The sequence below is a fragment of the Dipodomys spectabilis genome, unplaced genomic scaffold (genome assembly GCF_019054845.1).
Source record: "Dipodomys spectabilis isolate Male_0828 unplaced genomic scaffold, ASM1905484v1 ptg000191l, whole genome shotgun sequence".
Lineage (NCBI taxonomy): Eukaryota > Metazoa > Chordata > Mammalia > Rodentia > Heteromyidae > Dipodomys > Dipodomys spectabilis.
In genome coordinates, this window is record NW_024870868.1 from 1,614,708 (window position 1) to 1,629,097 (window position 14,390).

The window sequence follows — 14,390 nt, forward strand, 5'->3', positions numbered from 1 at the left end:
CCTTCCCAGCACCTGAGAGACTGTGTTTTCAAAACATCATCTAAACAACATTTGCTTTCTGCTTTGGGTTATATAATGAAAGATATAAATATTGTTTTATATTTTGGTGAATTTTCGTACTTCTAAATTTATACTAACTTCAGCCACTTTATCCTTTCCAAAGTCATGAAATATCTCTGAGAGTTTGCTTCTGTGAAGATTGTTTTTGCATTTGCAACTTCTGAGTCATTTTTATTTTCATCAAAGTAACTTTATATTTCATTTTGATGGTTTATCATACATCAGATACCTTCGAATGTACACATAGAGTCTAAAGATAGCAGTATGAATTTTCTCATTCAGCTCTTTTTTTAATCTGTTATGCACTTTCATTTTTATATTTCTCTCTCTCTTTCACTCTTTCTCATTTCCTCTTATTCTCTTTCATGCTCCATGTTTGCTACTTAGAATTTCTGTTGTTCTACTATTATCCTTCAGAATCTCCTGGTTTTGTGGGAACATGATAGAGACCATAAGTTACCTTTGCATTCTTTAAGAGTTATAACAGCGATGTGATATTATTCTTTGCCATTCTAAATGGAAAAACACCAGATCTAGGAATTCCTTTTCACTTTTACTAGTATTATAAATTTTATCTCATAGGAATCATTGGGATGGATAAGATACTTTTTTCTATTTCTTTTTTTTATTGTGAAAATACTGTACAGAAGAGTTACAATTGCATGGGGAAGATAATGAGTACATTTCTTATCAAGCATTGTAGCCTCCTCATTTTTGTCCCCTTCCCATCCCTTCCCATCCTCCCCCCCACTCCCCCCTAATCCTCCCCTCCCCTCCCACCTTCCCCTCGCACAAAAGTTGTAAATTTCTGTTTCGACATAACGACTTATACATCTCATTGTTGCATTGGGTCCACCTGTATCCCTATTTAAACGATTTGATTTTCCCCTTCCCCTCTACAAATTATACCGACCTCAAATACAGTGAAAGCAGGGGTTATACTGTGGGGGAGGGACATACAAAGCAACAATGAAATAATCTTATGAATGTGTTAGAAACAATCGCATGAAAGAAAAAAGAATATTTGAATGCATATCTTAGGGATCATTTCTTTAACATCACCTTATCTGACCTTTTCTGCTTGACTCAGACATATACTAGATATTGCAAATAAGGGAAACCATGGGACCTATGTTTCTTTGGGCCTGGCTTACTTCACTTAATATAATTTTTTCCAAGTCTTTCCATTTCCTAACAAATGGGGCAATGTCATTCTTTCTGATGGAGGCATAGAATATTAGTATGGAGGTTTCTCAAAAGACTCCACATAGAGCTCCCTTATGACCCAGCAATCCCACTTTTGGGCATTTACCCAAATGTTTACAATCAAAACCACACTAAACCTACAAGCACGACTATGTTTATTGCAGCATTATTTACTATAGGTAAGATATGGAACCAACCCTTTAGATGAATGGATCAAGAAAATGTGGTATATATACACAATGAAATTCTATGCCTCCATCGATAAGATACTTTTTACCTGTGACCTGAACGTTCTTTTTCTTTTACAAGCAATCTTTTGTTTTTATTATATTAGTAACTACATGTAATGAAAATAAAGCTATCCAATGGAAAGTAGACCCAAGTTTTTCATAGCGATGAAAAACAAAGTCATGGGGGAAGTGAGTACAAGGGATGCTCATCATAGAGCACAGACCCTCAGAGCAATTTATCTTGTACACTTTGTGAGAATGACAACGTGCTGGGAACTCTATATTAAATCAATGAACAACTGATAGATATGCACATATATTTATATATGTAATTTTATTTACATATGCATATATAAATTTGTATATGCCCTTATATATGTACACTTGTACGTTACTTTACACACAAATACACATATACATATACACATGTATACATGCACACATGGAGAAAGACAAATAATTACAGAGAACACAAGTTTCACTTCCTGAATATGCCTTAGACGGAATGCTTGGAACAAGATATGTTGAAGATGTATTTGTCTCTAAGAGTTCTTTTACCGCTACTCTTATCTCTTAAAACTGGTAGGTTTAGACAGATTTGACTTGCAAAATGCAGTACAGATGATAGCAAGTCACTCAGAAATCTCCATAAGTATAGGCCATATGTTGTATCCCTGGTCCCCACGGAATGCTTGCTCTTGTAGACACTCTCAACAACCAAAGTAGCAGGAGAGTACCCTGGCAAAGAATAAAGTTATAAGGCTTTGAATGACATCCTTCCTTGAGCTGTTTTCTAACAGCCAGCATCAATTCCTAAGCAGATGAGTGAATTCTCAGATGACTAGTCTCTACATATACATTTAACCAACTAATGTGAAAAGTCCTATGTGAGAAATGCTGACTGAAGTCTTGCTGATTTCCTGGCCAAGAAAATAAGGGAAAAAAAGAAAGTATTTTTAATGTAGTGAAGTTTGAGAATAATTTGTAACCTGTCAAATGTGTCAAACACAATTATACCAATGGACAAAAATTTGATGGCGTTTCTTCTATGTGCTCTTGGACTTGGCAAGTGATTTTAGGTGTTTCTACACAAGTAGAATCATCATAAACCAAGCCAGCATATCTTCATTTATTTATAAGGAAAGGATACAGGTTGACCCATTGTAACACTGAGATGTACTAGACACTATCAGAGGAGGGGCTGGAAGGGGGAGTTGGGGAGGTGTGAAGGTAAGGGATAGTAGGGAAAAACAAAGGAGGGGGTAACAATGCTTAATAAGAAATGTACTCATTACCTTACTTATGTAACTGTAACCCCTATGTACAGTATCTTTACAATAAAAATACATATAAAAAAGATACAAGAAAACTTCTATACTTATGGAAATTGTATTTGTCACGCAATATCAGTAAGGTATTTGTTTTAGGACCACAAGTATATTAAAATTTTGGATACTCAAATTCTCTACATGAACACAGTATATTCTTTACATTAAAATCTGCCCACAACCTAGTGCAGTGTAATTGCTATGAAAATTTTTACTATATTCTATGTTTATAATGAAAAAATAAAAATATATGCACTATCAACAGATACAAATTTTTTCAGATAAATTTTGTCTGCAGTTTGTGGATGGAATTCGAAAGCAATTTTGAAAAGCACAAATTTCATCACCAGCACCGGTCTGCAAACTGTAACAAGGAGCTAATACAGCATCATTGAATAGTATGGATCTCCAAGGAGAAGTACTTGAATTCAGACATTATCAGAAAGTGTAACAACCCAAGGATTTTTTTAGAAATGCAGCTGCTAGATTTCTCATGGAGAGCTTTCATAACATTTTGTGAAGCACACGTCAGAACTTCACTGAAGAGTAAATGGTCTTCCTTCACCTTTCTGTCATCCTCAGTCATTATCAATCAACAAATAACTAATCTTGAATACTCCTCTAATAAGAAAATGTTGATGGAGTGTTTATATGCAGAAAACCTGGGAAGGCTAACTTTTTCCAATTAGGACAATCTGTATTCTATGATCCAGTAGAGAGAAAACTAGGTAAACATCCAGTTACAACTTTCTGAATAATTCTGATTCTGCCCACATCAGTTATCTATCCATAACTGTGCCGGAGAGAGGATTTTAAAAGATTTTAGAGATATAAAATGTAATTTTAAATATGGAATGAAATTAGTCCCAATGAATTACAGTAAGATATTTGTAACAATTGAGTAACCTAAAGGTCAAAAGATTTTTTTATTGGAAGTGAAAGGATATTGGACTTTGGTTCTCTACATTTTAAGAAATTTGCAAAAAATAATTGGCAAAATAAAATTTACATTTACAGCAGACTTGAAACATTAATTTTTGTATATTGAAAGGAGCAAAATCATCAATAATATGTCAATGATATCTTCTTATTTATCTCTAAAGGTTTATGTTTCTGGTCTCTTAATATTAAAACTTCAAAAGAAATTTTATCTTTAGGTAGTTGTGAAAAGGGATTTCGCTTCATCCTGTCAGTGTTGAATAGAGTGTATCTGCATTTCAATGTACAGTGCATCCGGATCATTGTCAAACTTCTCATTTTTCTTCCTTCCCTTACCCAACCCCACCTATCCCTTCAAGTTTCCTACTTATATTCTTACATATGTACATTGATTGTTATGACTCTATTAATCCACCATTTCTCTCTCCATTCTTCTGCACTACTCCCCTTAAGCCCAACTCTCCCTTTTAAGACTTGTTTCAACTTCATGGTATTTTGTTAAACTTCTCTGCCTTTGGCATTTGGCTTTGGGCTTACCACATTCTCTCTTCCATGTTTGATGTACATAAATGAGGCTATTTCTCCACATTTCTAATCTCTGAATGGCTGAGATAGGTCTCCTTTATTATTTCAGAATTGGAACTTCAAGGCCATCCAATAAAGCGTTTTTCTTCTCTACACACAGAAGATGGAAGGAACATAATTTCCATGCTCTCAGCATTATACTATCCATCATGAATTTCCATTGCTTATCACTTCAGCAATCTTTTTTTTTAATTTTTATCCATTTTTATTGTAAAAATCGTGTACAGAGGGGTTACAGTTACATGAGTAATGTTTTCTGCATCATATTCACACACTTTAAGTAAATATCAAGGGAAATTTACCTAGTATTGGAAGTTTGGAACGGTCTTCAATTTCTGATAGAAGCAGGAGTCAGTTTAATTATGCAGATTCCACTATGGAGTGAGCCCTGTAGTCTTCTAAATTTTCAATACATTTAGAGTTACTTTTTATTAAAAATTACAAACGTTTTATTTCAGTATTTGAAAAGCTGCCCCAATTATTTTTAAACTTTCCCATTAAGCTAAACTGAACCTTTTCCTGCCATTACCCCCACTAGTTCAGGTTAAGTCTCTTGTGGTTTACTATTTGAGAGGCCAAGGGAAGAGGGTAAAAAGAGAGATGATCATTACTCAGGTATCTCCTTCCTCTTCTGTTTGTATTATTCTTGTTGAGAGGAAGACTAGATCAGAGAACAAGAGTGATGCTTGACTTCACCATACAAGGGAGCATTCCTGGCATATAATTTATTGTTTCTCAGAATCACTTAAACTGCTTACTCTTGCCCTTTCTGTAACAGTAACATCACTGTGGCACCCTTGGTGCAGAAGGAAGCACACTAACAGGTTATTACCTGTAAATTGGTATTTTATATCTCAATTTACTACTACCAAATATATAAAGCTTTGGCTACATAAATGCAAAGCACTGATTGTCGAATAATACCTTATAGACAATTCTACTCAGCTCTTCCCTCCTCTCCTCTCCTTTCTTCTCCTTCTCTCATTTACCCTCCTTTCCTTTCTTCTTTCTTTATGTCTCTGTCCCCCATTTCATTTATAAATTCTCTCTTTCTATCTTCCAGTAGCAAGTGATTTGTTTTATCGGACAACACATATATAATTGAGCTAATATTTTTTTCTCTTTTTTATGATTATTTATATGTAAGAAATGAGTTTTAGCAGAGGACCCGTAGCTTACACCTATCTACTAGGTAGGTTCAAATTTGACAATTGCAATTCTAAGTTATTCCAAATGAATAAACCTAAGAGATTCATTTCTCCACTTGTGGTAAAAGGAAGATGTGAAGGTGTGGCTCAGGTGGTATAGTCCAAATATTGAGAATTAAAGCCTAGATAGAGCTCAAGTCTAGGAGTTCAAACAGAAGTACCAGCACAAAAAAAGTGCATCCTTCATATTTGAATGGGGATATTTCTCCAAAAATTCATACCCAGGAAAAATTTCAACGTTAAAAACTCTTTCAAAAGCTCTTTCAAAATCTTAACCTGGTTACTCTACTTGATTCACATTATGGAAAATAGGAGGAACACTTTACATTTAAAAGTATGTGCATGGCTAAACAGTTATCACCATTTTTAATGTAAGGAAAACATGGGAGAGGAATTCACCTCACTTGGGTGAGTTAGGTTTGACTCACTGGCAGACTTTTGCAAGGAAATAACCATTTGTTGACATGTAAAGAAGACTGGACAGATGGTTTTCTAGGGGAGGGAATAAGCTAGCTGCTGTCCAAGTTTGAATCAGAGTAAGTTTATCCTTATGATTTGGTAAAGAGCAGCTCATCTCATAGAACACTATGCAGACAGTAATTTTAAAAGGAATGAAAACCAATGTCTATGTTGTGAACAGCCAAGTTTTCACAAACAAAACCAGTTTCCTGAACCATGAAAATACGTTAGAACAAAAGGAACTATATTAAATATAGTTAATGTCTGAGTGACAGGTGTAAAGAGCTCTGTACTCACAACTAAACTATAAACTTTTCATCATGTACCTAACAAGAATCTCCAAGATAGTCCTTGCTAATTCCGTCAGAGAAGACTGGGTTCATGCAATTGTCAGTTATGTTTAGGGTTCAATATCTTCTACAGCTTCTTAGGTTGCAAACCTCTCACATCTCATACAGTGTCTAGAAAAAGTACTGTCTTGCTAGTCACCTAAGGGATTTTTGTGCCACTGTGAATATTTATTATTTGTCTTCTTGTAATTATACCTGCCAATGTGAAGTCCTTTAGTGATAAGAATAATGATTTCTGTACCCTTTGTTCCACTAACACATCTCAGATATATATATATATATATATATATATATATATATATATATATATATATATATATATATATCCAGGTGCTGGTGGCTCACGCCGGTAATTGTAGCTATTCAGGAGGCTATGATGTGAGGATCACAGTTCAATGCCAGCCGGAGCAAGAAAGACTATGTTATTCTTATCTCTAATAAACCACCAGAAAACCGAAAGTGGCGCTATGACTCAAGTGGTAGAGCGCTAGGGTTCAGCTGAAGAGCACAGGGACAGTACCCAAGCACAGAGTTCAAGCCCCACAACTGACCAAAAAAAAAGAAAAAAGAAAAACAATGCATATATTTATATATATATGTTATTAGATGAATTACATTTAAATATAAATAAATATATATGATACACGTTTAAAATATAACTAAGTATATGATATATTTATATTATATATATATATATTTACTTATATGAGATGTTCACATTTTATCTGTATGTTTATAAATATATTTGTGATTTTTATCCAAAGAGTACATCTGAAGATTTTGAGGAAATTTTAGTTTCTAAAGGATTACCACTGACCCATCCCACTTTCAATCATTTTTTCCACTTATTACAATGTATGGAGTACTAAGAAAATAATTATGAAACAGAATAGCTGTTTTATTCTTTATGATTTTGGATTAGAAACATCTACTTACTTGGTATGAAACCTAGCAAAATTGGATCTTGAAATCACATTCCACAAACTGGACATATACATCAATTTAGCAACTTACAGGTCTCAAACTTTTATTTCAATCCTGCATCTCACATACATTCAGCTTCCTTACAAACATTCATGCATATTCATGTTCACATACATCCCCATACTCACATAACATACTAAATGTAACACTGTAATAAAAATAACATAGATACTGAAAAAGAACACCTTCGCAAGTGTAATTAAATTTCACTTTTTAAATATAAAGCATTATTGAAATACTGATGAAAGAGCAGGTGGGAGGATATTTCAAATACTAGAGTGAAAACCTAAAGATCACGCTTCTCAATCCAAATATCATTATTTACATCCTTTCTTGTCCCCCCCAAAAAACCCAAAACATGAATAACTACAGAATTCATCTACATGTTCCTTAATCTTTGATTGAATAAAGAAATTGTAATATATAAATGCATATATACACAATGATATATTGTGTAGCCAAACATGATAATGAAATCACTTATTCTGCAGGAAAATAGATAGAACTGGAAACCTTCATATTAAAGGAATAAGTCATACTGTGAAAAACAAATACTAGATTTCTCATATGGAGACTCTAGTCCAAGAAAATAAAATAAATGACCCAAATGTAAAAGATGGAAGTTATTAAGTTTGGAAAAAAGTGAATGAGGAAATAAAGAGAAATAGTGTGGAGTAAATATGCTCAAATACTTTATAAGTTAGTATGATCACACCATAAAATTAAGTAAAAAAATAGGATAATTAAATTAACAAAAGGAATAAAATTTTACAAGCTACATTATGTGGACATTTGTGTATAACACAAAAAAATTACTATGTGAAATTAATATTTGATAATAAAAAGACAAAAATTCATTCCAGTTGTTATAGATTCATATGTTAAGTTGCTTTTTTTGCAGTTATTTTGCTGACAAAGTAAAAGAAGAAATAAGTTTTTATCATTTACAAAGACAATCTTGTCCAATAAGCCTTAAATTATTCTAGTTAATTGCTGTCAATGTGAAATTGTTCAATCCAATTAATTACTTTATTAGAATATTTCCAGTGCATTTTCTTTTTTTTTCATTTCATAAAACTTTACTTACCATATCTTTTTTTTTATTGTGAACATAATGCACAGAGGGGTTACAATTACATGGGCAAGATAATGAGTACATTTCTTTTCAAGCATTGCAGCCTCCTCCTTTGTTTACCCTTCTCATCCCTTCCCAGCCTCCGCCGCCCCCCGTCACCCCACCCAATCCTCCCCCCACGCAACAAAGTTGTAAAGTTCGTTTTCGACATGACAACTTGTACTTCTCATTGTTGCAACAGGTCCACCTGTATCCTTAAACGACTTGTTTTTCCCCTTCTCCTCCACAAATTATACCGACATCAATTATAGTGAAAGCAGGGGTTATACTATGGGGAGGGACAAACAAAGCAACAAAGAAATAATCTTATAAATGCATTAGAAACAGATGCATGAATGAAAACAAATATTTAAATACATATCTAAGGGTTCATTTTCCTAACATCATATTATCTGCATTTTCTGCTTAACTCATACATATAATTGATATTGCAAATAAGGGAAACCATGGGAACTATGTTTCTTTGGGCTTGGCTTACTTCAATTAATATAAATTTTCCAAGCCTTTCCATTTCCTAACAAATGGGGCAATGTCATTCTTTCTGATGGAGGCATAGAATTCTATTGTGTAGATATACAACATTTTCTTGATCCATTCATCTACTGAGGGGCATCTGGGTTGGTTCCATATCTTAATTGTGGTAAATAATGCTGCAATAAACATAGTTGTGCTGGTAGCTTTAGTGTGGTCTTGTTTGTAAATATTTGGGTAAATGCCCAAAAGTTGGATTGCTGGGTCATAGGGAAGCTCTATGTGAAGTCTTTTGAGGAACCTCAATAATGCTTTCCAAATTGGTTGAACAAGTTTACACTCCCACCAACAATGAAGTAAGGTTCCCTTCTGTCCACATCCCCTCCAGCATCTGTTGTTGTTAGAATTCTTGATTAAAGCCATTCTAACTGGGGTGAGGTGGTACCTCAATGTTGTTTTGGTTTGCATTTCTTCAATGGGTAGGGATGTTGAGCATTTCTTCATGTTTCTATTGGCCATCCTTCTTTCTTCTTCAGAGAAGTTTCTCTTTAAGTCTTTAGCCCACTTATTTATTCGGCAGTTGTTTCTTTGAGGACACGTTGTTGAGGGATTTAATTTTTTGAGTTCCAAGTTTATTTTACATATGAGACCCTTGTCCGTTGTATGGCTACTGAAGATCTTCTCCCAATCGGTGGGCTTTCTATTGATCTTGCTAGCTATGTCCATTGCCATGCATAAGCTCTGCACCTTCATGCAATCGAATTTGTCCACTTTGATTTATTGTGTTTCCGGGTCTCTATTCAGAAAATTTCGGCCTGTGCAAAGGAGACCTAAGGATTCTCCTATTCCATCCAGTAATGTCTTCAGAGTGTCTGCTTTGACTCCGAGGTCTTTGGTCCATTCAGAGTTGATTCTGGTGCAGGGTGATATATAAGGATCTAGCTTTAGTTTTCTACAAGTAGTTAACCAATTTTGCTAGCACCATTTACTGAAGAGGCTGTCTTTCTTCCATTTTTTTTAGCTCCCTTATCGAAGATTAGATACCAATGGGTCTATAGGTTCATTTCTGAGTTTTCAATTCTATTCCCTTGGTCCTGAGGTCTGTTCTTATGCCAGTACCAAGCTGTTTTGATTACTATGGCTTTATAGTAGAGTTTGAAATTTGGTGTTAATATTCCTCCAGCAGTGTTCTTTCCGTTGGGGAGCGTTTTTGGTATTCGGGGTCTTTTATTGTTCCATATGAATTTTTGGATTGCCTCTTCTATTTTCATGAAGAATGAGGTTGGAATTTTGATAGGTATCACATTGAATTTGTAGATAGCCTTGGGAAGTATTGCCATTTTCACGATGTTAATCTTTCCAATCCAGGAGCAATGGAGGTTTTGCCATTTTGGAAGTTATGTTTTGATTTCCTTTTTCAAGTTTTTAAAGTTTCATCATAGAGGTCCTTCAGTTCTTTGGTTAAGTTAATTCCTAGGTATTTTGTTATTTGTGGGGCTATTACAAATGGAGTTGCTTTCCTAATTTCAGCCACACTTTTCTCATTGTTACCATACACAAAAGCAAGTGATTTTGGGGGGTTAATTTTATACCATGCTACTTTGCCAAAGTTTTGAATCAGCTTGATTAATTTGGGAGTGGAGTCTATGGGATTCTTTAAATACACGAGCATGCTATCTGCAAAGAGGGAGAGTTTTATTTCTTCTTTCCCTATATGGATCCCCTTTATGTTTGCATCTTGTATTATTTTTTAATCCAACTAGAAAATCTATGTCCCTTAATTGGAAAGTTAAGCCGTTAATGTTAAGAGATAGGACTGAGAGGTATTTGGGAGTTCCTGCCATGTTATCCACCTTCTTGGGGGCTGCGAAAACTGGGTTCTTCCTATGGTTCTTGGATTCTCAGTTTGAGTGCAGTTTCTTGGCCTTTATCATGGTCTTGTTGGTTTTCTATGTGTAGGACATCTTTAAGAATCTTTTGTAAGGCTGGTTTAATGGAGATGTATTGTTTCAATTTTTCTTTGCTATGGAAGGTTTTTTTTTGGCCTTCAGTTATGAAGGAGAGTATAGCTGTTTACAGTATTCCTGGTTGGTAGTTGTTGTGTTTAGGGCATGGCATACATCAGTCCAGGCTCTTCTTGCTTTGATTGTCTTTGCTGAGAAATATGAGGTGATTCTAATTGGTTTCCCTTTATAGGTGATTAATTTTTCTCCTGGACAGCTTTAAGGATCTTTTCCTTGGTTTGAATTTATCCTGTGTGGATTATAATGTGACGGTGGGATGTCCTATTTTGGTCTGGTCTATTTGGAGTCCTAACTGCTTCTTGTATTTGAATACGCCTATCTTTTTGCACGTTTGGGAAGTTCTCTGCTAGGATCCCATTAAATAAATTTCCTATACCATTAACTTCTGTTTCTAGGTGCTCCTCTACACCCATTATCCTTAAATTAGGCTTTCTGATGGTGTCTTCCAAGTGTTGAATAGATCTATCATATTTCTTGGACTTGTCTTGGATGGTTGTATGTTCTTTCTCTATAATATGTAGGCTGCCTTCAATCCCCGAGATTTGATTTTCTGCATGGTCTAATCTGCTGTCAAGACTTTCTACTTTGTTTTTTATTTCTTTTCCTTCTAATTGGTCAGCTTTGATGGCTTCAAATTCTTTGTTGAAGCTTGGTTTTAGATCTCTTATGAACTTCTTTACTTCCTTAATTTGATGTTCAGTGTTTATTCTCAAATCACTTACTTGATTGGCTATGGTTTCCTTGGACTCCCATTCCTTCTGTTGGGTTCCATTCAGCATTCCCCTTGTGGTCTCCCTGACTTCCTTCAGCTCTTTGTTAATGGATCCCATGAATGCCTGTAGTGATCTTTGTGTATTCTCATCCTGCTCTCAATTCTTGTATTACCCTTTGCTTAGCTTGCTCCCGCTCCCGTTAATGCCATTCCTGTAGTTCTCTTTGAGTGTTCTCAGCCTGTTCACGCCATTCCTGCCTTTTTCTTTGGGTATTCCCAAGCTGCTCACGCAAATCCTGTATCAGTTTTTGAGTAGCTTCCTCATGTTCATGATATTCCTGTATAAAACTTTGTATTGCCTCCTCTCTCTCCCTATCACGCTCATACAGAGTCCTTTGTAGGTTTTCAATCTTTTCCTGTATTGACCTTTTGTTTTCTTCCTCTCTCTCTATCACGCTCATACAGAGTCCTTTGTATATTTTCAATCGTTTCATTTATCATGTTTGCCAGCAGTGTTTGTAGAGCTAGTTGGGAACTCTCCTCTGGATTATTCATGATCTGTTCTGTCCCCTGATTATCATGAGTGGGAGTTGAGGTACCTGTACTTGCCATTTTTCTTGTGTTTTTCCGGCTTACTGTGCCCATTTGGGATGAAAATAACACCAGTTTTGCGCTAGAACTCTAACTTAAGGCAAGCATCAACCAAAGTCTCTATTTGCATAGTCAATAGTCTGCGGATACAATCTAGTTCAATAGATACATCTATTCAACATCAAACAACTATGTATTAACGGCCTACGAACCGCAAAGAATTTGGAAAACCAGAAATCATTAGGGTTAGGGAGAGATGTGGGTAAAAAATAGGAATAGAGTGATGTGGGAAGGTACAGGGAGAGTTACCTTAACTAAGTCCTAATCTAAAATCAGGAAATAAGTTGGATATGATGAAAGTAGAGCGAGAGAGAAAAAGAAGTAAGAGAAAGGGAAAAGAAAAGAGACCAGAAAAAATAGAAAAGTGAAAATTATAAATATTATCCAGAAGAGAAAACACACTATTCAGAGAAGAACGTGAATATAATGAGAGAAGGGAAGGGATATAAAGGAGATGTGAAAAACTTAAAAATAAAAATACCTACAATATTATATATGTGTAAAGAGGTAGTACTGCTATTAAGGAATTTAAGTCTCAGAGGTTTTGAATTGAGTAATAAATTTGTGGATTAAGTTTTTACACAGTGGGCATAGGGTCTAATAATCAACTATGGGTTTATCTGAGGATGTACAGATCAACAATTAAGTCATATAAAGAAGAACGAAAGACAAGAAAAGGTGAAAAGGATAAGAAAGGAAGTAAAAAAGATCAGAAGTTCAGAAGAACTAAACAAAAAACAAAAAGAATTTTTTTTAAAAAAGAAAGAAAGCAAAAAGAAAGAAAAATGCACACACACATATATCCCTAAAATAAAAATTATAAGAGGAAAAAAAGTTACTAGAAAACAATTTTTTTCAATAAAGGTAAAAATTAAAAATTAAAAACTTTTAGAAAAGAAAAAAAAATTTATAATTAGTACAAAAAAAAAGTAAAGAAGAAGAAAAAAACAGTTCTTTGATGTTTTTGGGGAGGGGTGGGAAAAATTCTGTATCTCCCTTGTGTCTTAACCAACCTCTTGTTGGAGTCTCTTGTCGCCTTGTGGTGTTTGATTTTCCTGTGGCTTGGTTGGTTTATTAAGTCAGTTTGTTTGCACAGGCAGAAAAATGCTCTGCTTTACCCAGGATTTCGCAATCCTCCTCTCAGGTTAGTTCAATGGGAGGGAGATCTGCTTTTTTTTTTTTCCTCAAGTTTGGAGATGCTTTGATGAGGCTAGGTTCTGGGTAGAGTTGAGGCCTTTCAGGAAAGAGCAGCTTTTCCTGGGGGCTAGTTTGTGAGAAACTCACAGAGCCCAGACTGGAGCCATTCTCAGGATTTATGTTTACAGAATTTCAATTGATTGTCAAGGCTGCTAAAGGGAGGGGTAGCCTCTGGCTCTGATTACCCAGTGAAGAAAGCCACTCCTAGGGCTTGCACCTGAGCTGGGTGACTTTTCCCTGGGTGGAGCTGAGTCTGGCAGGTCAGCTTTAGTTCTTGTGACCTGCTAAAGACTCTAGTTTTCTTCCAAGGCCTGTGTTGGGGCTAGCAGTTCCACCAAGCTTTGTGGTTATCCAAGATGGAGATCTCTGGTACTGTGGGGGGGAGGGGTGGCCTTCCCTCTTCTGCTCCCTGAGAAGGCGTGAGGACGTCAGGCTTCTACTCATGCCGAGTTGGTTCCTGGGTCGTCCCTGGTCTGCGAACTGCAGGATGAAGATGTCTGCTCCTTGTCGGTTCTTTCTGGTGTTGAGTAGAATCTGCTCCCCCACTGCGTCTGGCTCCTTCTTCCCAGATTTTCTGTGATTCAGGTATGGCGAGTTTGGCCACTGGCACCACCGCTGCAGCTGTAGCAGTGGCGACTACTGGCAAGAACTCAGATCTGTCTATTGCCTGGATTTTCCCTCTCTGGCCTAACTCTCTGTCCTGTAATGACACACTTGGTGTGATTCTCTGGCTTAGGACTGTTCACTGGAACTCTAAAACTGCTTTCTATGAGAGAGCTTGTTTAGCCTCCAGCTTCTCCTCCGCCACCTTCTGGGAACTCTCCAATGCATTCTTCAAAATATTATCTCTA